At 45.6% G+C, this 24,262-nt stretch overlaps 1 long non-coding RNA gene across 1 annotated transcript; it reads right to left on the bottom strand.

The window, feature by feature from the left end:
* Nucleotides 1-14,686: 14,686 nt before the first annotated feature.
* On the bottom strand, nt 14,687-19,917 carry LOC141048207 (uncharacterized). The gene is made up of 3 exons (XR_012219982.1): nt 19,803-19,917; nt 14,966-15,087; nt 14,687-14,829 (listed from the first exon to the last, which is right to left on the bottom strand). It is a non-coding gene; the product is annotated as an uncharacterized lncRNA (long non-coding RNA).
* Between the last annotated feature and the right edge of the window lie 4,345 nt (nt 19,918-24,262).

The raw sequence follows: 24,262 nt of genomic DNA, 5'->3' as shown, positions 1-24,262 counted from the left end.
ATTGTAAGAAACTCATTGATGGTTACCGGAAGCGGTTGGTCGCAGTTATTTTGGCTAAAGGTTGTGCAGCCAAGTATTAGGCTGAGGGTGCCAATACTTTTGTCTGGCCCATTTTTGGAGTTTTGTGTGAAATGATCAATGTTTTGCTTTTTCTCTTCATTCTCTTTTGTGTTTTTTCATTTAAAACAAATTAAAAGAAGATAATAATACCAAAGAATTTGTGTTTGCAATCATTTTTAGGAAGAAACTGAGTATTATCTGACAGAATTGCAGGGGTGCCAATACTTTTGGCCATAACTGTATGGTGGAAGAGGACACGGACATGGGCGTGGGGGCCACCTGGTACTGATGGTCGTGGTGGTACATCTGCTGGTAGTGCCAAAAACACAAAAGCAGCTAAGGCAGGAGGTGTTGAGCCTGCATCATGGTGTAGCTCTGGAAGGCCTGTAAGGCTACCTTTTCTGGGAGTAGGTAGACTGCTTTTAAAGCCAGAGCATCTGGAACATTTTTTGGCTTACATTGCTGAAACAGCCTCCAGCTCTATCACCTCCTCTTCTGAAGTTTAAAAAAATGCAAGCACTGAGTCGTCAGTGCAGGCTTCTGGTCAGGAGCAACACCTTTCCTTGTGTCCTTCACCCACACCAAAAGTGAAGGATGCGGCAGCACACACTTCAAATTAGTCCATGGAGCTCTTTTCACAAACCATGCCTGGGTTAATTAAAAATGGGACCCATCATATACTGGAACATTCCAAATGGGGGACATCAGACACTGGAGCAGCATTTACGGGGCTCATTATACACTGGAGCATTAGAAATGGAGCCCATTGTATATTGAGCATTATCAGGGCCCATCATACACTGGAGCATCATCCATGAGGCCCATCATATACTGGAGCATTCCAGATGGGGGACATCGGACACTGGAGCAGCATTTACAGGGCCCATTATACACTGAAGCATTAGAAATGGAGCCCATTATATATGGAGCATTATTTGGGCCCATAAGACACTGGAGCATCATCCATGGGGCCCATCATATACTGGAGCATTCTAAATGGGGCAGATCAGACACTGGAGCAGCATCTATGGGGCATATGATACACTGGAGCATTACAAATGGGGCCCATTATATATGGAGCAATAGTTGGGCCCATAACACACTGGAGCATCGTCCATGGGGACCATCATATACTGTAGCATTATGTGGAGCTCATCATATACTGTATGGAACATTATATGTGACCAATTAATCTGTATGGAGAAATATATGGGGCTCATTATTCTGTATGGCGCACAATGTGGTGGCCATAATACTGTATGGAGTAATATACTGTCCTATTTTTGAGCTATTGTACAATTTAAAATAGATCAGTCATGTCATGTAAGCAGTGAAGTATTTGTCATTGTACTATACCTATATTTCTGTGCCGTATCGGAGCATCATGAGTTGTGGTATGTGTTAAAAAAATGTGTTAAAAAAGCGCACTGACACTCTTTGGCCCAGGGCACATGAAAACCTGGAGCCAGCCCTACCCCCCCACAACTTTAGCCAAATAACCCCCAGTTTTCAATGCGTAACTATTATTATGAAGTAAATTAAGGTTGACAAGCTTCAGTAATAAGAATTGATGTTTTTGGCATTGAAATGGGCACTGTAGGTGTGTTTACTGTCCTCCACTCCCTGCCGACTTTGCTTCCCCATTGACTTGCATTGGGTTTCGTGTTTCAATCGGCCTCCGACTTTTCGCTATAGTCGGCCGATTTCGTTCATCCCGACTTTTGCGAAAGCCGGGTTTCATGAAACCTGACTCGACCCTAAAAAAGACAAAGTCGCTCATCTCTACTGCAGAATATTTCTAAAAAAAATGATTTTTAGATTGAGGGGCTGCTGTAGTATGTAAGGAAAGACCTAAAAGACTTCATAGCAGTGTATAATTAACAGACAGATTGAAGTGCAACACATAATACTTCTATGTAATATACAAGAGAAAGATAAATATCATGATCCCATTTTAGCCCATAGTGAAACTAAAAAGTTATCTTTTGGAGTATAAGACGCATCTGACTATAAAACGAACCTCTGATTTAGACAACAAAAAAACAGAAAAAAAAAAATGTAGGCTGCGTTCACACCGGTATTTACCGCGAAAAACGCAAAAAATAAGCATCTAATGCAATCTTATGGGATTCCGCTATGCTGGGCTAATGCTGCATTTTTTTCCGTGGAGGAATCGCATCGCGAAAAAAACGCAGCATGCTCATTAATTTTGCAGAAATGCGGCGATTCCGCCCCCATAGGGTTGTATGGGATCGCTGATAATCCGCTTTTTTTTAAAAAATTTGGCGTATTTCAAGCGGTAAAAACCGGATGCGGACAGGAAATGACATCAAGGCCATCCCATCATGCCATGCAAGGACCATCCCATACATGAAGAAGGAAATCCCATAATCCTTTCCGTCTTCCTGCATCATGGCTGGCGCTGCAGGCATGGAGTGGTATGACAGGATGGAGCTGGATGTCCCCTTTATGATAAGTGTGGTAAGTGTGTGTGCATGTGTGTCCGTTTGTGTGCGGTGTATATGGCGTGCATGTGGCATCTGTGTCTGCTGCTGCTATCTGGCATAGGCCGATAGGACTACTAGTCCCATCGGCCAATGTCTGTTCCCATATAGTAGTGCCAGCAGGCTCAGCGCGATGGGAGCAGTATTTCCCATCGAGCTGTTCCTGCTGTGAAAAAATATATATATTTTTTTTCTCCCCCGCCAAGTCACGGCAATATAGTATAGGGCCTCCCCATATTAATTGTATTAAAGTGCAATTTTATTCCCGTTTTCCCCACACATATCTCCTTTTTTTCCCCCACAACCCCCCTTTCCATTCATATTTATTTATTTTTTTGAAGGCCAATATTTTTTTTTCATTGGTGGCCAGTGGTTACCTGTGGAAAAAAATTATTATTACCTGTCCCCGAGGTCGCCACCTAAAAAAAAAAATAAAAAAAACCCCGTACTCACCTATTCTGCTAATTCCCCCGAAGACCATGCTCAGCCTAAATAAAAATTTAAAATAACAATGCACAAAAATACCTACCCTCCGCAGCATCCCATAAAAACGATTGTCCCATGAAGATCTAAAGTTTAGAGCAGCCACATAACATGTGGCCGCCCTAACCTACCGACACCGCTACAATGAATGGGGCCGTAAAGCGCCCCGGTTCATTGTTTACCGACTTCACCCGAAGTCAGCTCGTGCTGCTCGGGTGAACTCGGGCGGTGGGGTCTGCGCATGCGCGGACTCCCATGCTGTCCTGAGGTGAACTCCGGAGTGTGGGAAAATTTCTCACACTCCTGTGCTGATCTCAGTACAGCTAGGGAGTAGTGACGTGTCGTTCATGAACGATCCAATTCAAAGAGCCGGCTCCCCGCTGGGAATGAAATGAGCCGGCTCTGCACTGTGAACGAGCCGGTTCTTTTTTTTTTTTTTTTTTTCTGACACCAGGCAGTGGCAGTGACTCATCTGGGAGGAGGCGGAGCTGTCAGGAGACAGAGAGGGAAATGTGTGCTGTCTGTGCTGGAGTGAGTGGAAATATTTAAAGTGATATTCTCCTCCTAGCTTCAGACATGCATGCATGGCATACAGTATATGGCATGTGACTGTAGAGGGGTTAAACTCAAGTGACTCAGCAAATTGGTCTCATGTAGACTCTCACATATACTATACTATAGTATACTATTAATGAACGCTAAATGCCATTAAAAGGAATAAACAAATGGCACAAGGAATGTAGAGTACAAAATATAAACAATTTTATTCATATTAGAATTCATATATCATACAATCACATATAGATGCCTCAAATTACCAAAGAGCCGCTGGATACATGGACAGAATAAATCACTACTTTATTAAAGTTAAAATAAACCAATAGTGGTGCTACGCTATGGTATATAGTACCCGCATAACTATAAGTGAGACCGCTATAGACCAGATTATAATAAGTGCCCCAACTGACACATTAGCCCTACATTTAGTATCTGGACCTAACAGAAGCGGATCACATTCCTAGCAATTCAGGGCAAGCCATAACAACTGCTACAAAATGTAGAATTAGTAATACCTGTATATAATGTCCATGCTATCACCGCGATCTACCCCGACGCGCGTTTCGCCTCTTCTTCTTCCGGGGGCATGACCACAGGGAGGCTGGAAGTCCCTATAAATCACTGATGACCAATCAAAAGGGCCATAAGAGTCCACCGCTAAATAGCAGAAAATATATGAACATAAGCGGCTCACCCATTGGTTGGCGACGTATGTGTGGGTAGTAGGCGTGGAGTACAGCGGCGCATCCGGCGCCGAGACCGCACCTCACAGAGCCACCCACTTCTGGACAATGGGCCGCTGACAACCGGGCAGAAGTTCAGCGACTCCATTTTGGAGCCGGGACCAGGAAGCTCAGGGCGATCCAGGCAGCGCATGCGCACAAAAACCTGCCATAAAAAAGTGTCTAAATGAGAAAAGTGTCTAAAGTGCAACGTGCATAGCTAGAGCCACATTAATGGAATAGGCAGTGGCTCAGGGCGATCCAGGCAGCGCATGCGCATACTAATTCTGGTCTATAGCGGTCTCACTTATACTTATGCGGGTACTATATACCATAGCGTAGCACCACTATTGGTTTATTTTAACTTTAATAAAGTAGTGATTTATTCTGTCCATGTATCCAGCGGCTTTTTGATAATTTGAGGCATCTATATGTGATTGTATGATATATGAATTCTACTATGAATAAAATTGTTTATATTTTGTACTCTACATTCCTTGTGCCATTTGTTTATTCCTTTTAATGGCATTTAGTGTTCATTTATCCTTGCGGAATGTACCCATAGTTGGTGTTGGGTTTTAAGGACTAATATGTATATGCATATATAGTATACTATTAGTTAAAGTCAGCTGACTCAGCTCAGCATCAGCAGCAGTGCAGCACTGAGTGAGTGAGGAGGATTCAGGACAGTCACACAGGACAGGAACCCTACAGGGAGAAGCGTCAGTTCTTGCTGAGGGTAGGGTAAGCAATATAATAAAGTGATTTCAGGCAAAACTGTGCAGAGATCCAGCCCCAATAATTAGGCCATGTGCACACATAATTTTTGGTGCTGCGGATTTGGAAAAATCCGCAGGTAAAAAAGACCTGCGGATTAGCCTGCAGTTTAGCCCTGCGGTATCACACCTCTACAATGGAGGTTTGATTCCGCACAAAGAATTGACATGCAGTGGATTTGAACCCGCAGCAAATCCGCATGGAAAAATCTGCAGCATGTACACAGCGGTTTTCAGTTTACCATTGAAAACAATGGTACTGTACAACGCACCTAAAGCTGTTGCAGAGCCTGAAACACTGCGGATCCGCAGCAAAATCCGCACCGTGGCCTTATAAGGTTAAGCTGGTTTCACACTTGCATATTTTGGATGCACACAGATCAGTTTTCGTCTCCATTGACTTTCAGTGGTGACTGTGCATCCAGTTGTCACTGTTTTCCCACAGATCACTGTCTGCATATTTTATCAGATGCACAAAAACGCAACTTGTTGCAGTTTTGTGTCATCTGAAAAACACGCAGGCGCAGGGCGACGCACGGATCCGCGGCTACTCGTCTGGAATTAACATGGAGCTCTATGGAGCACGGATCCAGGACAACAAGGATCCATGTGCTTCCGTGTGCAGGGATCCGTTTTGTGGCACTGAGCATGCTGTATGGGACCAGTGTGCAGGCATAATATAGACTATGTCCGCACGCTGCTCTGTCATACAGTGATCTTTCCCGCCTCACTAGAAGAGCTTGTGCCCTATGTTACAGTGTGGTAATGATAATAAAATGTATTGGGAGCATGTATATAACATGGGGGCAGCTGGTTAGGGGCTGCACAAGTGGGGCTGCGTTCACACTAGCGTTGTGGTACTGTGCGTTGTGAAGCGTAGCAATCCTGATGCAATCCTGATCCAGATTAGATCTCTATACTTAACATAGGGAGGCACGGACCTGCGTTTGCATCAGGATGCATCAGGGTTTTCCATGTTCTCCCAAATCGCAGCTTGTTGCGAATTTTGGGTGTTAAAAAAAATCTGCAGACATCCTGATATGTGTCAGCAAAAACATATGATTGTCAATGTAGATGCACCTGAATCAGGATGCCTGCGTCCAATCTGCATGTGATTTCAGACCGCGCAGGCTCCGAGCCCCATTGTCTTTTTTACTTTCACCAGTCTCTCTTTCTCTCTCCTCTCTCTTCCCTCCCCTCTCCTCTCCCTCTATCCTCTGCCCCAGAAGTCAGAATTTCACATTTCCAACCAAATCCTCATTAGGGCGCAGTTCCATGCGTTTGCATCCATTTGCAGAAAAAACACGGATGCGAATAAATCGCGTCCAAGAGGGAATGACTGCAGCAATGAAGGTGCGGACTACTAGTCTGGGGGAATAGAGGTCCCGCTGGGCTACCGCTGGTTCATTATCAGATCACCAGGGCCGATATGAAACTATTCTTACTGCACATGACTTTATTACACTGCAGTGATAGGGGAGTCAGGAGGAAGGGTGCCAGTGGGGGAACAGAAAGGATCTTTTCAGTGTAATATGGAAACAAAACTGGCCCTAGTCCAAATCATTTTGCAGGCTTCAAATAAGTGCACCTGCGAGGTTGTCCATGACTTTAATGCTGGCTGACCTCAGAATAGGTCAGCAATGTCTGATCAGTGAGGGTGCGACACCTAGCACCCTGCCAGTCGGCTGCTCTTAGTGTCTGATTTTACCATTCAGTATGCTTTGCGTACATATTTTGGAGTGTGTGTTGGCACAATGCCTCCAACATACCTTTTACGGATTATACTCTTATACAGCGCCAACACAGATTGCAGCACTTACTAATCCAGACAGGACATGTACAAAAAACGCCACAGATTAGAAAGGAATACATGGTAAGACTGTCTGCAACCAAGGAGCCGGGGCCTGATCACAAGAGCTGACAATCTGAGGGGACAGCATTGCTGAATAACAGTCTACACTGCGTCACTAGATCCTTATATAGGTGGAGAATGAGGCCCTCACTTTACAGGCAAAGACCTGGAACGAGGACTGTGGAAAACGGATTAATATTAAAAAAAGAGCCATTAAAAGAGCCGGCTCTTTATGGTGAGCGGAGCCGAATGAGCCGGATCACCAAAAAGAGCCGAACTTCCCATCACTACTAGGGAAGCTGTGCATCTTTTTTTTCTTTTTTTTAACCCTTTGGATTAGGAGAAAAATAAAAGCTGGTCAAAAACTGTGTGTCTTTATTTAAATAAAACATTTTAAAATTAATGTGTCTTTTTTTTAACCCTTTGAAAATATATGGTTAATAATGGATCGGCGTCTGATTGAAGCCTATCTGTTATTAACCCGGCTTAATATCACATTCCAATTGCAACATGACATTAACCCCTTATTACCCCATATGCCACTGCACGACGGCTGTGGGATGAGAGAGGATAAGTGCCATAAAAGGCGCATCTTACAGATGTGCCTTTTATGGGGTGTCTGGGGGCAGATTTTTTTAGCCGGGGGGGCCAAAAACAATGGTCCCTCTTTAGGCAATTTAAATCTGCCGTCACTCACCTGCTTTCCCTCTCTGGTGTCTAAAATTGCACGGGAGCCCACAACATTTTTTTTTCTTAGTATATACTTAAATGTACCCCCAAAATTAAAACAAATAAATTAACACAAATAATACAGGAAATTAAGCCATAAAATTAATAAATGGTTTTGATATGACGTTTGACTTTATGTCAACCGTATGTTTTATCATGCCATGGATATATTTTTGAACCAAAGTTTGGGTCAGGCCTAGGGTTAGGCTTGAAAAACAAAATGTTTTTTTATGGTTGCGTTTCGTGCGTGTCCATGCGCATGCGTCCTGAACCCCTATCTTTAAAATTGGTGCGCATGGTGTTTTTTGTGAAGATTCTTATTTTTTTTGGTAGTGAGCGCCTTGGCACACCGTACACAACCTGTATTATTTTTGGTCCGTCTGACCTGTGTCCAAAAAAAAAACCTTGTGCCCTTAATGCGCCAAAAACACGCAGTCGTGTGGATGGCCATGCGCACTACAGCTTTTTAAATAGCATGCATGTTATAGTTAACATGGCTATAGACTGGTATAAACGCATGCGTCTATAACCAAAAATCACAAAACGTATGAAGCATTATTGCATTTATTCTATTGCGCATGAACCCCAGCGCTACATGGCATTATTGTGAAACTAGCCTTAGGCATAGACATGTGTGGCGCCCCTGAGGCTCAGTCGCCACAGAGGTACTGCACCTTCTCCTAAGGTGTAGTGCCCCACCATCCAGGTAAGGTGGGAACTCCTTGACACACTCCAACACCTGCATCCCACACACAGGATAGTTCAGCAGGACCACATTGCAGCTTTAGGCTCAGGGTGTAGCAGAGCACCTTTCGTGGAACCCTGCTTCGTAACACGAGATGTGCAGGGAGGTGGGTGGAGTTAGTATGAAAGAAGGGGAAAGATAGGATCTAGAGTTCAGTCTGACAGGGGTCAGTCTGGGGTGAGTCCCAGAGGAGAGGAGAGAAAGAGATCACTCAGATAGGAGTGAGGATCCCTGGAAGAGGGGATGGAGAAATGAGTGCTGCGGCTGCCTCAGTGACCTGAGCCAGCTGGCACGGGAAAGGAAGGAGAAGGAAAGACATAGACCTGTAACCTGCATTTCCAATAGAGAGAGAAAGACAAGTACGGAACGAAGAGGAGAGAGAACAGAGAGGAGGAGTGGGTTGGATAGGAACCCTGCCTATAGGTTCTCAGCACAAGGCCGGGGCCCGGTCCCCGAGGTTGTATGGACACTTATGGTCCTGCAGCAGACACCAGTGGAGTAGTTGGCTGTAAATGCATTACTCCCATCCAAGACTTGGGACACAACAGCAAACTGATAGAGAGCCGGAATTCAGGAGAAGGGAGTCCCCGAAGCAGGCTACAGCTGTCTGTCATACAAGTGAGAGTTGTTAGGAACATCTGACAGGAGGAACTTCAGAGAACCACGGTACTGGAGCTCTTCACACTACAAGGCGCAATAGAGGAGTCATTCAGGAAGGTTCATGTTGGCGGGGTGCTGGCAGGGAGAGTCCTATCTCACCTGGAGGTTGGCTGGGCCTCTGCCCCGGAGGACACGGTACTGAGGCAGGCACCTGTGTGCACTACGAACTGTGTGTAAAGCTTTGAAACTGCAAGCTCTGGTGTCCTCCATTCATTCCCGCATCAGCACCGGTACATCTGGGTATCCGCATCTACACCATCCTGTGCCTCTCTTCATCCATTGCACCTGCACTGCCCTGGGACTACAGCTCCACCTGTGGGGAGCTACACCATCTTTGCTGCATCACACCATCAGTCCCAGCGGATCTGCAAGCAGCGTTGGCTTACCATCTTACTTGCCAACTATTATTACATTAAACCACAAAAACAACCACCATTGATATTGGGTGCCCAGGGCCACGGACCTGGTCTCCGCTGCTGTGACACATCATCCCCCTGACACCGGCCCGGTACCGAGTACCCCACAGCCCTGGGTGAAGCCCGGGACGGGGGCGACCCACATGTGCATAGGGTTATGTCTATTGATAGGGCTAGGGTTACGCCTATTATAATATTGATGGTTATGATTAGGACTAGGATTAGGTGTAGTGGGAAAGCGTTAGGCCAAGGTTTACCCTAGGCGTAGGTTTTGTTAGGCCAGGGGTCATGCAGAGGGTGTGGGGTTTGGCATTGGCTTAGGCCTATGGTCATTTGGAGGGTTAGGCTTTGGCCTTTTGGTTAGTTATCGTTTAAGACACAGGGTTAGGCCAAGGTTTACCCTTAGGCCTAGGGTTATGCTTGGGCCTACGGTTGGGTATAATGTGAGGAAAAGGGATAGGCCAAGGGTTATGCATCAGGTATAGTGACATCAGTGGCTATAAATATGAAACATGGTGCCTGATCTCAATCCCAGCTAATTTAGCATTCAAATAGTAACACGCTGTTCAAGTGCTGAGGGAGATTATGTTGAAAGAGCTGTGTAGGGTTGCTTTTGGTTTTTGAGGGAAGGTCTACCAGGATTCTAACATATCGACATTCGTTTGGTGGGTGTGTTTCAGTGAGGATATATATATATATACACACGTGTGGACAAAATTATAGAGACAAAACGGACTTTTTTTTTTTCAAATTAATTTTAACATGGATTATTCACTTTGTAGATAGAGAAACATCATGAAGTATGGGACCGCGCCAGCGAGGAATACAAGGGATCGTACAATAAAAGGGATGCGTGGCCAGCGATTGTGACCGAAATCTATCCGCAGTGGCATGACCTGCCAAAAGCGGGAAAAAAAAAAATTAGTAAGTTATTATTATGAGTAGTAATTTGAAAAGTTGGACTGTAATTTTTTAAAATACATGAATGTTGGTATTTGATTTCATTGCAGTGGATGATGTCAAAAAGCGATGGCGCTCCGTCACGGACAGGCTGGTCAAGTCACTGAAGCCCACAAGTGGTAGCTCACCTCCTAGAAATAAGGTTCCATATGCAGACCAGCTGCAGTTTATTTTAAGCAGCAGGAATTTGCGGAGGTAAACTGAGGTTTGATTAGTGCGGTGTGTCTGGCTAACGTCACGATATGGGATATTTGTGTTAGTGGTCTGGTGGCTCTAGCTGAAGACAGGATATTGTCTGATATTCGGTCTAGTATGTCGGTATGTTTGTCAGATGTGACGAGATTGAATAATTTTAGGGTTGTAGTAGGGTGGTGTGTCTCTTTGACGGGACAAAGGGGGAATATTTTATAGTGAGTGTGGGTATGCAGAAGTCGAGACTCAGCGTAATAGAAATAAATAGAATATTACACCTTTTGTAAAAAATATAAAAAAAATAAAATTAATATGCTCGAGCAGGGCAGGCATCATTATCCTTTATGAAATACCGTATATACTCGTATATACTCGTATATACTCGGCCCCCCCTAATTGTGCCCCAAAAAATTGGCAAAACTTTGTGACTCGCGTATTAGCCAAGGGTGGAAAATACAGCAGCTAATGGTTAATTTTGAAGATAAAAATTAAAAGTTAACCTAATTGAGAAAGCTGTTGGTGAACAATTTTTGAATATTAATATTGATTCAGTAGGCCCATATAATGCTCCATACAGGTCAAGATGTCACCATAACATGCTCCACTCCCAAAACAGCCCATATAATTCAGCACAAAGGTTAAAAATGGCCCCATAACATGGTAAAGATAATAATATGCCCCATATAATGATCCTTTTTATGGCTCCATAACATGCTCAATAGATTATTCCACAATATGCTTGTCCATAGAATATGTCCCTGTATGCTGCTCCCAAAATTAGATCACTTGTTTAGAAGCCGAGAAGGGGATTTTAAAGTCCCAAAAATGTCCCTAAAATCTCGAGTCATACCCGAGTATATACGGTATATCTATATATATTTTTATGTTTTGTTAGTTCTAAACTTTGTTCCTTTTTTTTTAAATTTTGTTGTTCTTCGGCTAGTTTCACACTAGCGTTTATTCCATGCAGTGCACGGCGCCGCTAAGCCCCGCCCACTGCAGGCTCCCTGCCCGCCCCATCCGGTCATCGCCGCCTACTATCGCACATGGACGCATGCGATCTGCGCACACTATCTTTAGCATAGGGTGCGCAGATCGTGCGCTGGCCTTGCGCTAGTAGGATTTTAGCGTGCGCTGCGCACTTTTGAAGGTGCGCCGAGCGTGCCAAAATGCAGCATGCTGCCCCCTGAGGTCCATGCCACGGGACCGTCGGAATCTAATAATGTCTGCAGTAAATGTAATTATAATGTCTGTTGACATCCCAGGCAATGTTCCACCGTCAAATGAAATAATCATGGGGATTCTGAACCTTTTTAATCCCCGCAGTGTGTCTCCACCACCACCAGCAGCAGCAGCTGCATCTCAGCATTTGGGCCAGGCGGCATCATTTCGTCATGACCATGCTGATGCATTTGTTTATGGCCGCCAAAATTCTTCCCAAAGTAGTGTTCAACATGGAAGCTCCCAAATGAGTCAGGTTTTGTCCCAAAACCTATATCCGTCGTATAACTATGATCCGGAGTACCATGAATTTTGAGGTTTTGGTCACCAACAACCAACTTGTCAGGTCAAAACCCCCCCAGTGGCCACCCCACACCTTGCCTGTCCTGTTGACAGGGTTCAATTTATTCCGACAATGTTTGTCGTTCCGTTTTTAGTATGTTTCATACTGTGGTTATATGTGGTTTTACAGTTCTTATACTGTTTATATAAAAAAGAATTGTTTCAAGACACAGTGTGTTTTTGTGAATATATTTTGGGTCCTAAGACTACCTCACTGGAATCAACAAAAAAACACTTGCATTGAAATCACCCCTCTCCTCTAGTAAACAGCACAACTTTACATACCTTGTATCTTCATTATCCCACAACCACAAACTGAGGTTCGATATTTTTTACTCCCTCATACACCCACCATGGACACTGCAAACATCCATAATCTCAGCTGTGGCCAGACTCTAAACTCTCTGCTATCCACAATCCAGGATCGTCTATCAGCCAAATCCTCGTTAGCCTCTCGCTTATTCAAACTGAATGTAGTCAGGTATGAACAACTTGTGTTGCCCCCATCTCACACATCTTCGTTACCTGACTTATGTAATTGTCGAAACTACGTTTTCCTTAGTACAAGGTATCCGCCGACTTGGAGTAACCCTTAAATCTGGCCTGTCTTTTGAAACGCACATGCAAGTTTTTGCCCCCTCCTGTCGCATACAGTATTGCAATTTTTGCAGAAACCGTAACTTCCTCAAACCTTGTTCTATAAAAAAGGCTTGTGAAAACCCTCTTCATCTCTTGCCTACACTATTTCAACAGATTTCCTTGTGGAATCACTGCTAACACACTTGCACCTCTCCACTACATAATTACTAACTGTGATGCCACAGTATTCATCTCTTTCTTCGATACTCATCCGCTTCTCCCCTCTGCAAATGTATTCCCTGGCATGCTAAAAATATGGTGAAAATTGAGTCTAGTGGGTAATGGTGGTATGGTAATAATCGATGTTCACACAATAATTGAGACCAGATTGTGTTGATCATCCCAAAATTTTATTAATTTTTTAACTTTCGTCAAAAAAGTTTTTATCCACACGGAAATTGGTTGCTTGGGATTACTCATCATTTCTTCTCTGCTGTCCAGGCTGCTCAATGCCGGCACAGGAGTATTGCCAGTGCATGGCATCTTCAGGACTCATGAAATAGTCAGTGAAGGTTTCTCTCACATGCACACCTGAGTTTGAAAGCCTTCCCTGACCCAATTTTTCAACTGCAACTAATTCTGACAGCTGTGACTCTGCATCTACCTCTGTGCTGTATTCTCTAATGTAGTTGCAGAGTACACAGCATGTCTTAATTACAGTGTCAACAGTGTCCGTCTCTAACTGGATGGCAGTGTGTAAGATCCTCCACTGACTACACAGGATCCCAAAGGTGCATTCCACATATCTTTGTGTACGGCTTAGCCGATAATTAAAAATCCTCCGCCGGTCATCCAGTACCCTTCGTGGGTATGGGCGCAGCAGGTTGGTCTTTAAGGGAAACGCCTCATCTGATACCATCACAAAGGACACTGGAAGTGTGGAACCCGGCAAAGGTCTTGGGGCTGAGAACATTCCGCCATGTCGAAGAATTTACAGTCCGATCTGAGATGATCGCAACACCCGAGAATCCCCAGAACTGCCATAAGCGCCAACGTCGATGGCAACAAATTTGTAATGTGCATCAGCCACGGCCATCAGGACCACCGAAAAATACTTCTTATAATTAAAGAAGCGGGATTCTGATCGTGGTGACTTCTGCACTCTCACATGTTTACCATCAACTGCACCTATGCAGTTTGGGAAATTGGCCACAGACTGAAAGCCTGCTGCGACCTGCAGCCAAGTCTCCTCGGTTGTCGATGGCATGATGATGGGCTGCAACTTCTGCCAGATGACGATACATGTACACCTCAAAATTTGAGAGATGGTGGGTTTACCAACCCTAAATTGGAGGTGCAGTGATGTGTAGCTCTCTCCTGTGGCCAAAAACCTGGAAAAAAAATAATGTAAGTAAAGCAAAATAATACAAAATAAATGAATAATATGCATGCAGGACGTTATTGGAATGGCATTTTCGCAATGTATCTCTTCTACGTGTCCTGTACCCGTCAAAGCGAGTTTAATCGAGTAAGCGAGAAACGGCCGTTGTCCCGCACCTCCCTCCCCTAGCATTCCTCTAACGTCCTGCATGTCTACATATGTATTGATGAAATTCATGTTAAATAAAGACACACAGTTTTTACCCTATAGTGTGTAGTGCTGCATCTTTTTCTTTTTTATTTGACATTGAAATATTCCTTGGTTTTTGTGCAAGCACCTCAATGTTTTTCCAGCAAAAGATACCGCAATATTTCTGATACATAGCCACGTCTCTTTAATGTTGTGGGGGTTTTTTGGGCCCTACTTTACCGTTCATCTGTCTTATGTTTGATGGGATCTTTAGAGGGGTTAAATGTGTAAACAAAAAAAAAATTAAACTTACCACAAGGTGATGAGCAGCCTTTCCTCAGCAGAGATGGGTCTTCGCATGACTGTGTGTTGATAATTTAAATCGGGTGAAAGAAGGTCGAATAGGCGATCAAATGCTGGTATTGTCAGCCAGCAGAATGGGACAAATTTCTCAAGATACCTGTAAACCAAGAAAAAAAAAGTTATTAACACACACATAAGTATTGCACATGATTACAACAAACAACAAAACAACTGAAAATACTTTTGGTGCTCACTGAGTCAAAAAAACACTAGTTTGCCCTACTATACCTTACTTCCTTAAATCCTGGTAAAGAAGATTGAAGTGGCCCTTTTCCATGCGCTCTTGAACAATTGGGTGGACCCACATTCTTTTTGCAGCTGTACTCCTCTTCCTCCTCCTCGTACAACATCGCTCCTATGGGAGAATGTAATATCAGTCCCAAACACATCAAAAGAATAAACCGATAACAAATATACGGACATTATGTTACGGTACTTTAACATTTGCATTTTTGGAAAGGCGCATCGTGTGCCAAAAAAACCCATGCCCCACAAAAAATGCGTTTTTGCATGCGCTTGCATTTTTTATGCCCCGTAGTAATCTATTGGTCAAATACAGTATCTACAAATCTTTACGCAAAACACGTATGCGCACTATAATGCAAACAAACGCATGTACATGCAAACGCTGCATTTCCCTAGACCATTGAGCTTTAATTTGTCACATTCCATAAAAAAGATTGCGCATTTTTTTAAAAAAGACTTTCGTCAGACAAAAATGAAACTTTGCGTATTGCAGGCCTAAGGCTAGGTGTGTTACAGCAAACATTTTGTATGCAGCAAAGCAGATGTCATTATTGACGTAGCGATAACGGTTTGTGTAAACAGATGGTAACGCCGAGATACCATGCGCTACCTAGCATTTGCACATACAGTTCTATGCACAGCAAACGGGTGCGTTCACTAACACACCCAAAAAAAAGCAAGCAGCGTTCTTCAAGGGTGCATCATTACTTAACGCCTACTTGATAACACATTGCAATTTGGACATGCATTATGATGCATTATTTTCATTGCGGGCAATGGCGGACTTAACGCATCCATTACATATTGCCACTATGTAACGTATCCGTCAGCAAATTGTCCCCTAACGCAATGTGAACCCTGTCAATGCACACGACTAAAATACGCCTGTGTGTAGGGAAGGTGACCTGACGGACGGACGGACTAGTCAGAGTGAAGAAAGATAGGTTTGCACAGTGTAGGTAGGAGACAGTGATTACAGTGGGGAAACAACTAGAAAAGTGTAGTGGACGTGCAGTACCTTGGGATGACCATTAGATGGCAGGGTGGAGTGTGAGTAAAGGACTTTACAGCAGCTTAGGGCTTTAGAAACCGTTGGTCATGGGGGGCGTGGTGACAGTTAGTGACAGTTTCAAGGAACCGGGGAAGTTATAAATTCTGAGGGAGGGTTCCAGAAGGTTCCAGTCCCCAGGGGGAGCTCAAGTGACAGGAGGACTACGACAGTCTGTGCACTCTGAGGAGAATCCAGACCAGGGGGACTGAGGAGAGAGAACGTCAGGGGGGTGGTCCTGACAGGAAAGGACCGCAGTTGAGACGAGGTACTGGGTGTAAGACACCGTATGTGACACGACGACTGAGCAGTAGAAGCGCTGTTGGTTAATGGGCCTAAGGCGGCCACAGTGACGGAACTGTCAGGAGCGTCGACAGTAAAGGAGGGGACGGTGTGTGCAGACACGTCTCCAGTGTACGGTGTGAGAAGCGGCTCTGGAAACGGAGGGCCGCGAGGTGTGCCGTCAGTCGGACGGCAAGTGAAGAAATAAACTTGGACCTGTTGCACCCAGAATCTGCCTCAATCGTGTCTCTGTTATCATCTCTGCGCGGTATAAAAGTAGGACCACCCCCCCCAGCTCGGCACCCCACCACCGACACTACATTTGGCGTAGTCGGCAGGATCGCCGCCGCTAATACGCTATCTTCAGCGGCAGGCCTGCAACTGAAGGACTGAGGAAAACTTGGACTGCTCTATTTCGGATTATAAATACCTGTGGACTACCAATTACTGACCTGTGGATTACAAATTGGGACGCTGTGTCGGATCTGTGTTGCTTGCAGAGGATCCAAGGCAGTAGCTGATTCTGCCCAAGATGGCGGTATTACTTCAGCGCAGAGGAGAGGTCCGGGTGTTTGCAGTTGTTCAGAATGGACTGGGACCCCCTCCAACGTACCCCAAAAGGAAGCAGTATATGCCCGGAGACCGACGTTTCCATATATTGGACCCTGGCAGATGGATGGAAAGGTCTGCCAACGCCCCACCCAGCAGGAGGAGTGGCACAGAAGAAAAACTTGGCTGCGGCTGTCTGACGCCATTCGAGTGCTGCCCAATGGACGGTATGAGATGCTGCGGGTGTCGGGGCATCGGCCGCCTAGAGTGGCAATGGCGGCGAGAGATGGAGCTGCACCAGAAGTCATCTTCAGATTTACGGGCAGGCAGCGGGATGCTGAGCCGGGGAGCGGAGCCTGAGGGGAGTCAGCGAGAACGGCTGTCACCAATACCAGCAGAGGACTTCTCAGCGGAGCCCCCGAGTCCGGAGGGAAGGCCCGCAGGACAGTGGAGCAAGGAACGGAGGCTGCGGGGGAAACTGCGTGATGATGGAACGGAGGCCGCAGCGCCAGGGAAGGTGAGAGTACCCCCGGCCCTACCAGTGCCTCCGCAAGCGGCCCCCACCATTCTGCTGCAGCACGCGGCCCCCTGCGCACCGGAAGGCCTAGTTACCACGGGCCCCGTGGTGTATGCAGAGCTGAGCGAGGTCCCCGCTCATGTCCCCGAACTACCCCGCCCGGAGTCACCAGTGCAGAGCTCACCCAAAGAAGATGCTGCTGCGCTTTCCCTGCTAATAGCAGCTGCATTGTTGAAATCGGCCGTTACTCCGACTCCGTTGGAAGTAGTGGATGCGGCCTGTCCTGAGGCCGCGGTTATGCCGCTGCTGGAGTCGGCTGCGACCGATTTAGCGGGCCCTGTGATTCCAGCCCCCGAGGACCCGGTTCTCCCCATTTGCCACCTGACCCCAGCGGCTGCTGGGCCGCAGAAATCTTCGGCCGTTTCTGTCTTGCGGTCTTTTTCAGCGGAGTCCCGCCCACCGGACTCCAGGGCCCGTGCTGTTCCCTCCGTGTGGGAAGCGGAGGTGATCAGGAAGAAAAAGGCCCGGGAGCAGGAAGTGTGGAACCTGCTCCACACTCAAGGAGAGGCCGTCATGGAAAAGAAGAGGACTTGAATGGACACCCTCAGTATCCCCGTGGAGCCCTCACCTCTGTCCATTGAGAGTGGTATAGACTGTCAGGAGTTCGATGCACCGTTGTGCAGATTATAAGGACAGTTGCATTTAGAAAAAAGTTTTGTTGTTGTTTAACTGATGCAACTATTTTCTCTCTCTTTCTTTCTTCTTTCTATGTTCTTTATATACGAAAATATGTTTACCTGACAGAACGGGGATACGGAAAAGTGGAGGAGTGTCCAGGTCCAAGGAAGGGGGGGAGGAAGAAAGAGGAAATGCAATGTTATGTTATATTTTGGTTTTAAAAGTAAGAGAAAATGGAAAAAAAAAAAATTATAAAAAAATGGGGTACTTGTGCTATTATAAAGTTGTTTATTGTATAATATGCCAAAGTAAAATGCAACAGGTCCGGGTAAGGGAAGGTCTGCGGGACCAAAGGAAAGTGTGAGATCCGGTAGGGATCTAAGAGTTGAGGTCTGGGAGACCGGGACGCCGACCATGACATGTAATTGAAAGAAGGAAAATGAGTGGGAAGACGTGAGAAAGACAGCCGTCCTAGGTCAGGTCCCCAACACCACGGACACCCCTGAAGAAGGAAAGGCGGGCGCCGGCAATGATCTGGTAGGTGAGTGGCCTCGATCATGGCGTACCGGATAGTGAAAGGTAACAGTAGGGGAGAGTAGGGGAAAGATACACGCCGTAGAGAGAATACGGGTGTACCTTGCCCAATTTGAAAGACGTTGTCATGTGGCGTGCGCGCTGGTGAGTAGAAGTAGGCTGCTCAGAGCATAGTGCTCCCAGTATGGTTCGGCCCCCGCAGATAGTGGGTTTGGCTCAACTTCTGGTCCGACAACAGAATGTAGGTGTAGATTCAGAACGACGAAGGCAGGGATGACGATTGTCGAGGACGACAATGGACAAAGGAAGGGGGAGTGTAGGGAAGGTGACCTGACGGACGGACGGACTAGTCAGAGTGAAGAAAGATAGGTTTGCACAGTGTAGGTAGGAGACAGTGATTACAGTGGGGAAACAACTAGAAAAGTGTAGTGGACGTGCAGTACCTTGGGATGACCATTAGATGGCAGGGTGGAGTGTGAGTAAAGGACTTTACAGCAGCTTAGGGCTTTAGAAACCGTTGGTCATGGGGGGCGTGGTGACAGTTAGTGACAGTTTCAAGGAACCGGGGAAGTTATAAATTCTGAGGGAGGGTTCCAGAAGGTTCCAGTCCCCAGGGGGAGCTCAAGTGACAGGAGGACTACGACAGTCTGTGCACTCTGAGGAGAATCCAGACCAGGGGGACTGAGGAGAGAGAACGTCAGGGGGGTGGTCCTGACAGGAAAGGACCGCAGTTGAGACGAGGTACTGGGTGTAAGACACCGTATGTGACACGACGACTGAGCAGTAGAAGCGCTGTTGGTTAATGGGCCTAAGGCGGCCACAGTGACGGAACTGTCAGGAGCGTCGACAGTAAAGGAGGGGACGGTGTGTGCAGACACGTCTCCAGTGTACGGTGTGAGAAGCGGCTCTGGAAACGGAGGGCCGCGAGGTGTGCCGTCAGTCGGACGGCAAGTGAAGAAATAAACTTGGACCTGTTGCACCCAGAATCTGCCTCAATCGTGTCTCTGTTATCATCTCTGCGCGGTATAAAAGTAGGACCACCCCCCCCAGCTCGGCACCCCACTACCGACCCTACATGTGCATCAATCCACATCTAAACACAGGAAAAGCCAAGACAATGTGCACGCCATGCATGCGCAGAAACGCGCACGATGCGATGCTACAAAAAACGATAGATGCGGTCTGTGAAAAAAAGCTACTGTGAATCCAGCCTTACCTGCTCATTAATGTGGTGGTGCAGCAAAATCAGTGTGGTAAGCTGCAAAATAAGCATCATTTCTGGGCTCAAACACAAGCTCTGCACAGGCGGCATCTTTCACTGTAGTGCAATTCCCAAAAATCATGGAGAATAGGGGTTGGAACAGGAAATGACCTCATAAATTTTTTTTTTTTTCATTCAACTTTATGTGATGTACAAAACGCTTACAAAATGCATAAAAAACCGCATATAAAAACCGCATGAAAAATGCATGAAAAACGGAAGAAAAACCACAAAAAAAATGCATGCAGATTCTGGGAGCAGGGGATGCAGATTTATATCAGGAAAAATCTGCTTGCAATCTGCAATGTGTGCACTTGGCCTTAGAGCGAACCTAAAGTTTTCCCTATATAAAGTAAGGCCACCACCTTTAAGGCCTCTTTTACAGCATACTATTATGTTCTAAAAAAAGTCAGCGATCCCTGCTGGAGATACCAAAAAAGACTTTCTATTATTCCCACATATGGTGCAATCCAGTTTGACAGGCTTCTCTGCTCTTGATCCAGTGTCTCCTCTATTCTTGCAATCGCCGATGACCTCCATCATTGGGCAAAACTGGTAGCTGGGGGCTTCAATCCTAAGCTGCCAGCGTCAGCAAGGCTGTTTATCAAGAATAGAGGTGTCCCACACTGTTTTTTTCAAGTTATAATAAATAAATAATTAGAAAAAACAGTGTGGGGTCCCCCCCCATTTTTGACAACCAGGCTTGTTAAAGCAGACAGCTGAAGGCTGGTATTTTCAGGCTGGTAAGGGGCTATGGATATTGACCCCACCCCCAGCCTAAAATTAGCAGCTTGCAGCCACCCAGAAAAGGCACATCTATTAGATGCACCAATTCTGGCGCTTTGCCCAGCTATTCCTATTCACCCTGTAGCGATGGTAAGTGGAGTTCATATTTGTGGGGTTTATGTCACCTTTGTATTGTCAGGTGACATCAAGCCCACAGCTTAGTAATGGAGAGGTGTCTTAAAGAGATACTGTGATGAGATCCTGAGGCACATTGTTGTGTCATTCATCCACATCCGTAACCTCATGTTGCACAATAATGCACAGCGCCATGTTGTAAGGATCTGTACACAATTCCTGGAAGCTGAGAACATCCCAGTTCTTACATGGCCTGAATTCTCACCAGACAGGTGTCACCTATTGAGCATGTTTGGGATGCTCTGGTTCATTCTATACGATGGCGTGTTCAAGTTCCTGCCAATATCCAGCAATTTCTCATAGCCATTTAAGGGAAGTGGACCAACATTCCACATGCCAAAATCAACAACCTGATAAACTATATGCGAAGGAGATGTGTTAAAGTGCATGAGGCTAATGGTGGTCACCCCAATACTGTAAAGTTGCACATTTCCAAGACATCATTCCTGACAGCACCACCAGGAGGTAGTCCTTCTTATCCTTGATAGGAACAGAAACACAGAAGAGGATAAATAGCTCCTCCCCATTACCACCCACCAGTGTTTTTCGTGTCCCTATCAAGGACAGACGAGGAAGAGGGACACTCAATAAGCCAAGATTACCTATGGAGTGCGCTGGAGGTTTGGGAGTTTCATGCCTTCCCTTCTCTAGTGGAGGAGCTAAGCTGACACCTGTGGAGAGATTTCTCAGCGCTCCAGTTGGAATGGGTGCTCCTCTCAGTGCTTCAGTTGAGCTGGCATCCATATCCCTCTCTAATGAGCTTTGGACTGCCAGCTGCCAGGTCTGGAAGCAAGCGCAGGCCGGGAACTGATGGAGAGACACGAGGCTGGTGTGTGTTCCATGATGACACATAGTTTTGACCAGGAAGTACTAGCACCCCAGCGTGCGTTCCAGCTTGAAATGTACATGGTGCAGGGGTATGACGTGTCATCAAAAGTGGCGAGTGTTCCAGTGTGGACCGCAGGATCCTATCGACTGACATGATTGGCAGCAGATGAGGCTCAGAAGGATCTGACAATTCAGAGGTTTAGAAGCCAGGTGAGAGAAACTATTTAAAGTGTCTAAAGAAATCAATTATTGCCAGCAGCCTATCTTACCATGGAGGGGCAAAGCACTAGCCATTCTGACATTCAGTCCATAGAGCCTTCCCTGGGTCACATGAGTAGGGTCTTAAAAAGAGTCACCCTACATTCCTTGGCCAAACCTATCTTATAAGTGGCATATTTTTTTCCCTAGGATAAGGAAGAACCTAAACGATCTATCTCAACTATTAACAAGAGGACTAATTGATGTGCCATCTGTAATATTAAGCTTTTGGGAAATTACAATAAAAAGTATGTTGCCTCAGTCTCCCTGGTCTAAATGACCTAGGTGGGATATGGACTCACGTTCAGAAGAAGGAGAGTTATCCTACTACTTTAACCTTGAGCTGGGTGAAAGTGAAAACACCACACCAATGTTGCCTGAGGAAAGGAAGAAATAGTTATTTTCCTCAGAGAATACAGATGCACTCTTACAGGCCGTCAAGGGCACCATGAAAATTGAGGGCCCCGGTGGACCATTGTCAATTGAATACCAATTGTTTGGAGGCCTAAGAGTCCATTATGATCCCGGAGGAATGGGATATTTTTCAAAAGACATTGAAAAACTGGAGCAAGTTAAGAGAAGAGCTACCAAGATGGTAAGCGGACTGCAAAGTATGTCCTACGAGAAACGGTTAAAGGATCTGGGAATGTTGCAAAAAAGAAGGCTTATGGGAGACTTAATAGCTGTCTACAAATATCTTATGGGGTGTCATAGTGTAGAGGCATCATCAATATTCTCATTTGCACTTGGAAACACAAAAAGCAATGGAATGAAACTGAAATATCACATGGTCATAAGTATTCAGACCCTTTGCTCAGACACTCATATTTAAGACACATGCTATCCATTTCCTTGTGAGCCTCCTTGAGATGCTTCTACTTGTTCATTGGAATCCAGCTGTGTGTCCAGCTCAGAAACAGAATTGTGGCAAGGCACACATCTGATCAAGGTTACAAAATAATTTCTGCAGTTCTCAAGGTTCCTATGAACACAGTGGCCTCCATAATCTTTAAATGGAAGAAGTTTGGGATCACCAGAAGTCTTGCTAGACCTGCCTGTCCATCCAAACTGAGCAATCGTGGGAGCAGAGCCTTTGTGAGAGAGGTAAAGAAGAAACCCAAGATCACTGTGGCTGAGCTCCACAGATGGAGTAGGGAGATGGGAGAAAGTTCCACAAAGTCATCTATCACTGGAGCCCTCCACCAGTCGGGCATTTATGGTAGAGTGGCCCGACGGAAGCCAGACATATGAAAGCCCACATAGAGTTTGCTAAAATCACAAGAAGGACTCCCAGACTAGGGATGATCTGCAAGGAAGAATGGCAGAGGATCCCCAAATCCAGATGTGAGAAACTTGTTGCATCATTCCCAAGAAGACTCATGGCTGTACTTGCTCAAAAGGGTGCTTCTATTCAATACGGAGCAAAGGTTCTGAATAGTTATGACCATGTGATATTTCAGTTTTTCTTTTTTAATAAATTTGCAAAAATTTCTACATTTCTGTTTTTTTTTTAGTCAAGATGAGGTGCATGAGTGTAAATGAACTTTTTTTAAAATTTACCAAATAGCTGCAATAAAACAAAGAGTGAAAAAATTAAAGGGGTCTGAATACTTTCTGTACCCACTGTACAGATTAGATATTAGAAAAAACTTTTTGACAGTAAGGGTGATCAATGAGTGGAACAGGCTGTCACTAGAGGTGATGTGTTCCCTGCCATCTCTAATATTCTATGATTCTATGTGGGAAGAAAGCTAGTCATCCCAAGGAATTTTAAAACTCATCTTCTGTCTGGGCTGATCCTAAATCTCCTCCCCTTGCCTCTGGCAGCTAAAAACTCCAAAGCCAAAGATGGGTCATAACTTCTTAATGATTTATCATAGGGACACAGTTTTTGCGCCATCAGATCCGTCCGGATGTTCTACTTACCTCCCCTCCCTGGGGTACTAGAGATGATCGATACCCTGGAAGGCATTCGTCCCACTTCTGAGATCTCAAAAATGTAACTGGTTGTTCTGTTACAGCTGCTCGAAGGAAGCAAGTTTTATAATCCCATGTCAAATAGGATACTGGGTCGCCCTCCCAGGGCTGTGGGGTACTCTGTACCAGGCCGGTGTCAGGGGGATGTGTCACAGCAGCGGTGACCCAGTCCGTGGCCCTGGGCGCCCAAGTCAATGGCGGATGATGTGTGTAATGTAGTTTATATGGATAGTTTGTGACGCCACCCGTGGTGTTTGGCAAATAAGATGTTAAGCCAACGCTGCTTGCAGATCCACTGGGACTGATGATGTGATGCAGCAAAGATGCAGGTGGAGCTGTAGTCCCAGAGCAGTGTGGGTGCAATGGCTGAGGAGAGGCACAGAATGGTGTGGATGCTGATACCCAGATGTAGCGGTGCTGATGCAAGAATG

The sequence above is a fragment of the Dendrobates tinctorius genome, unplaced genomic scaffold (assembly GCF_039654945.1).
Source record: "Dendrobates tinctorius isolate UK_male_01 unplaced genomic scaffold, ASM3965494v1 ptg000133l, whole genome shotgun sequence".
NCBI lineage: Eukaryota > Metazoa > Chordata > Amphibia > Anura > Dendrobatidae > Dendrobates > Dendrobates tinctorius.
This window is presented reverse-complemented; position numbering and strand designations above follow the sequence as displayed.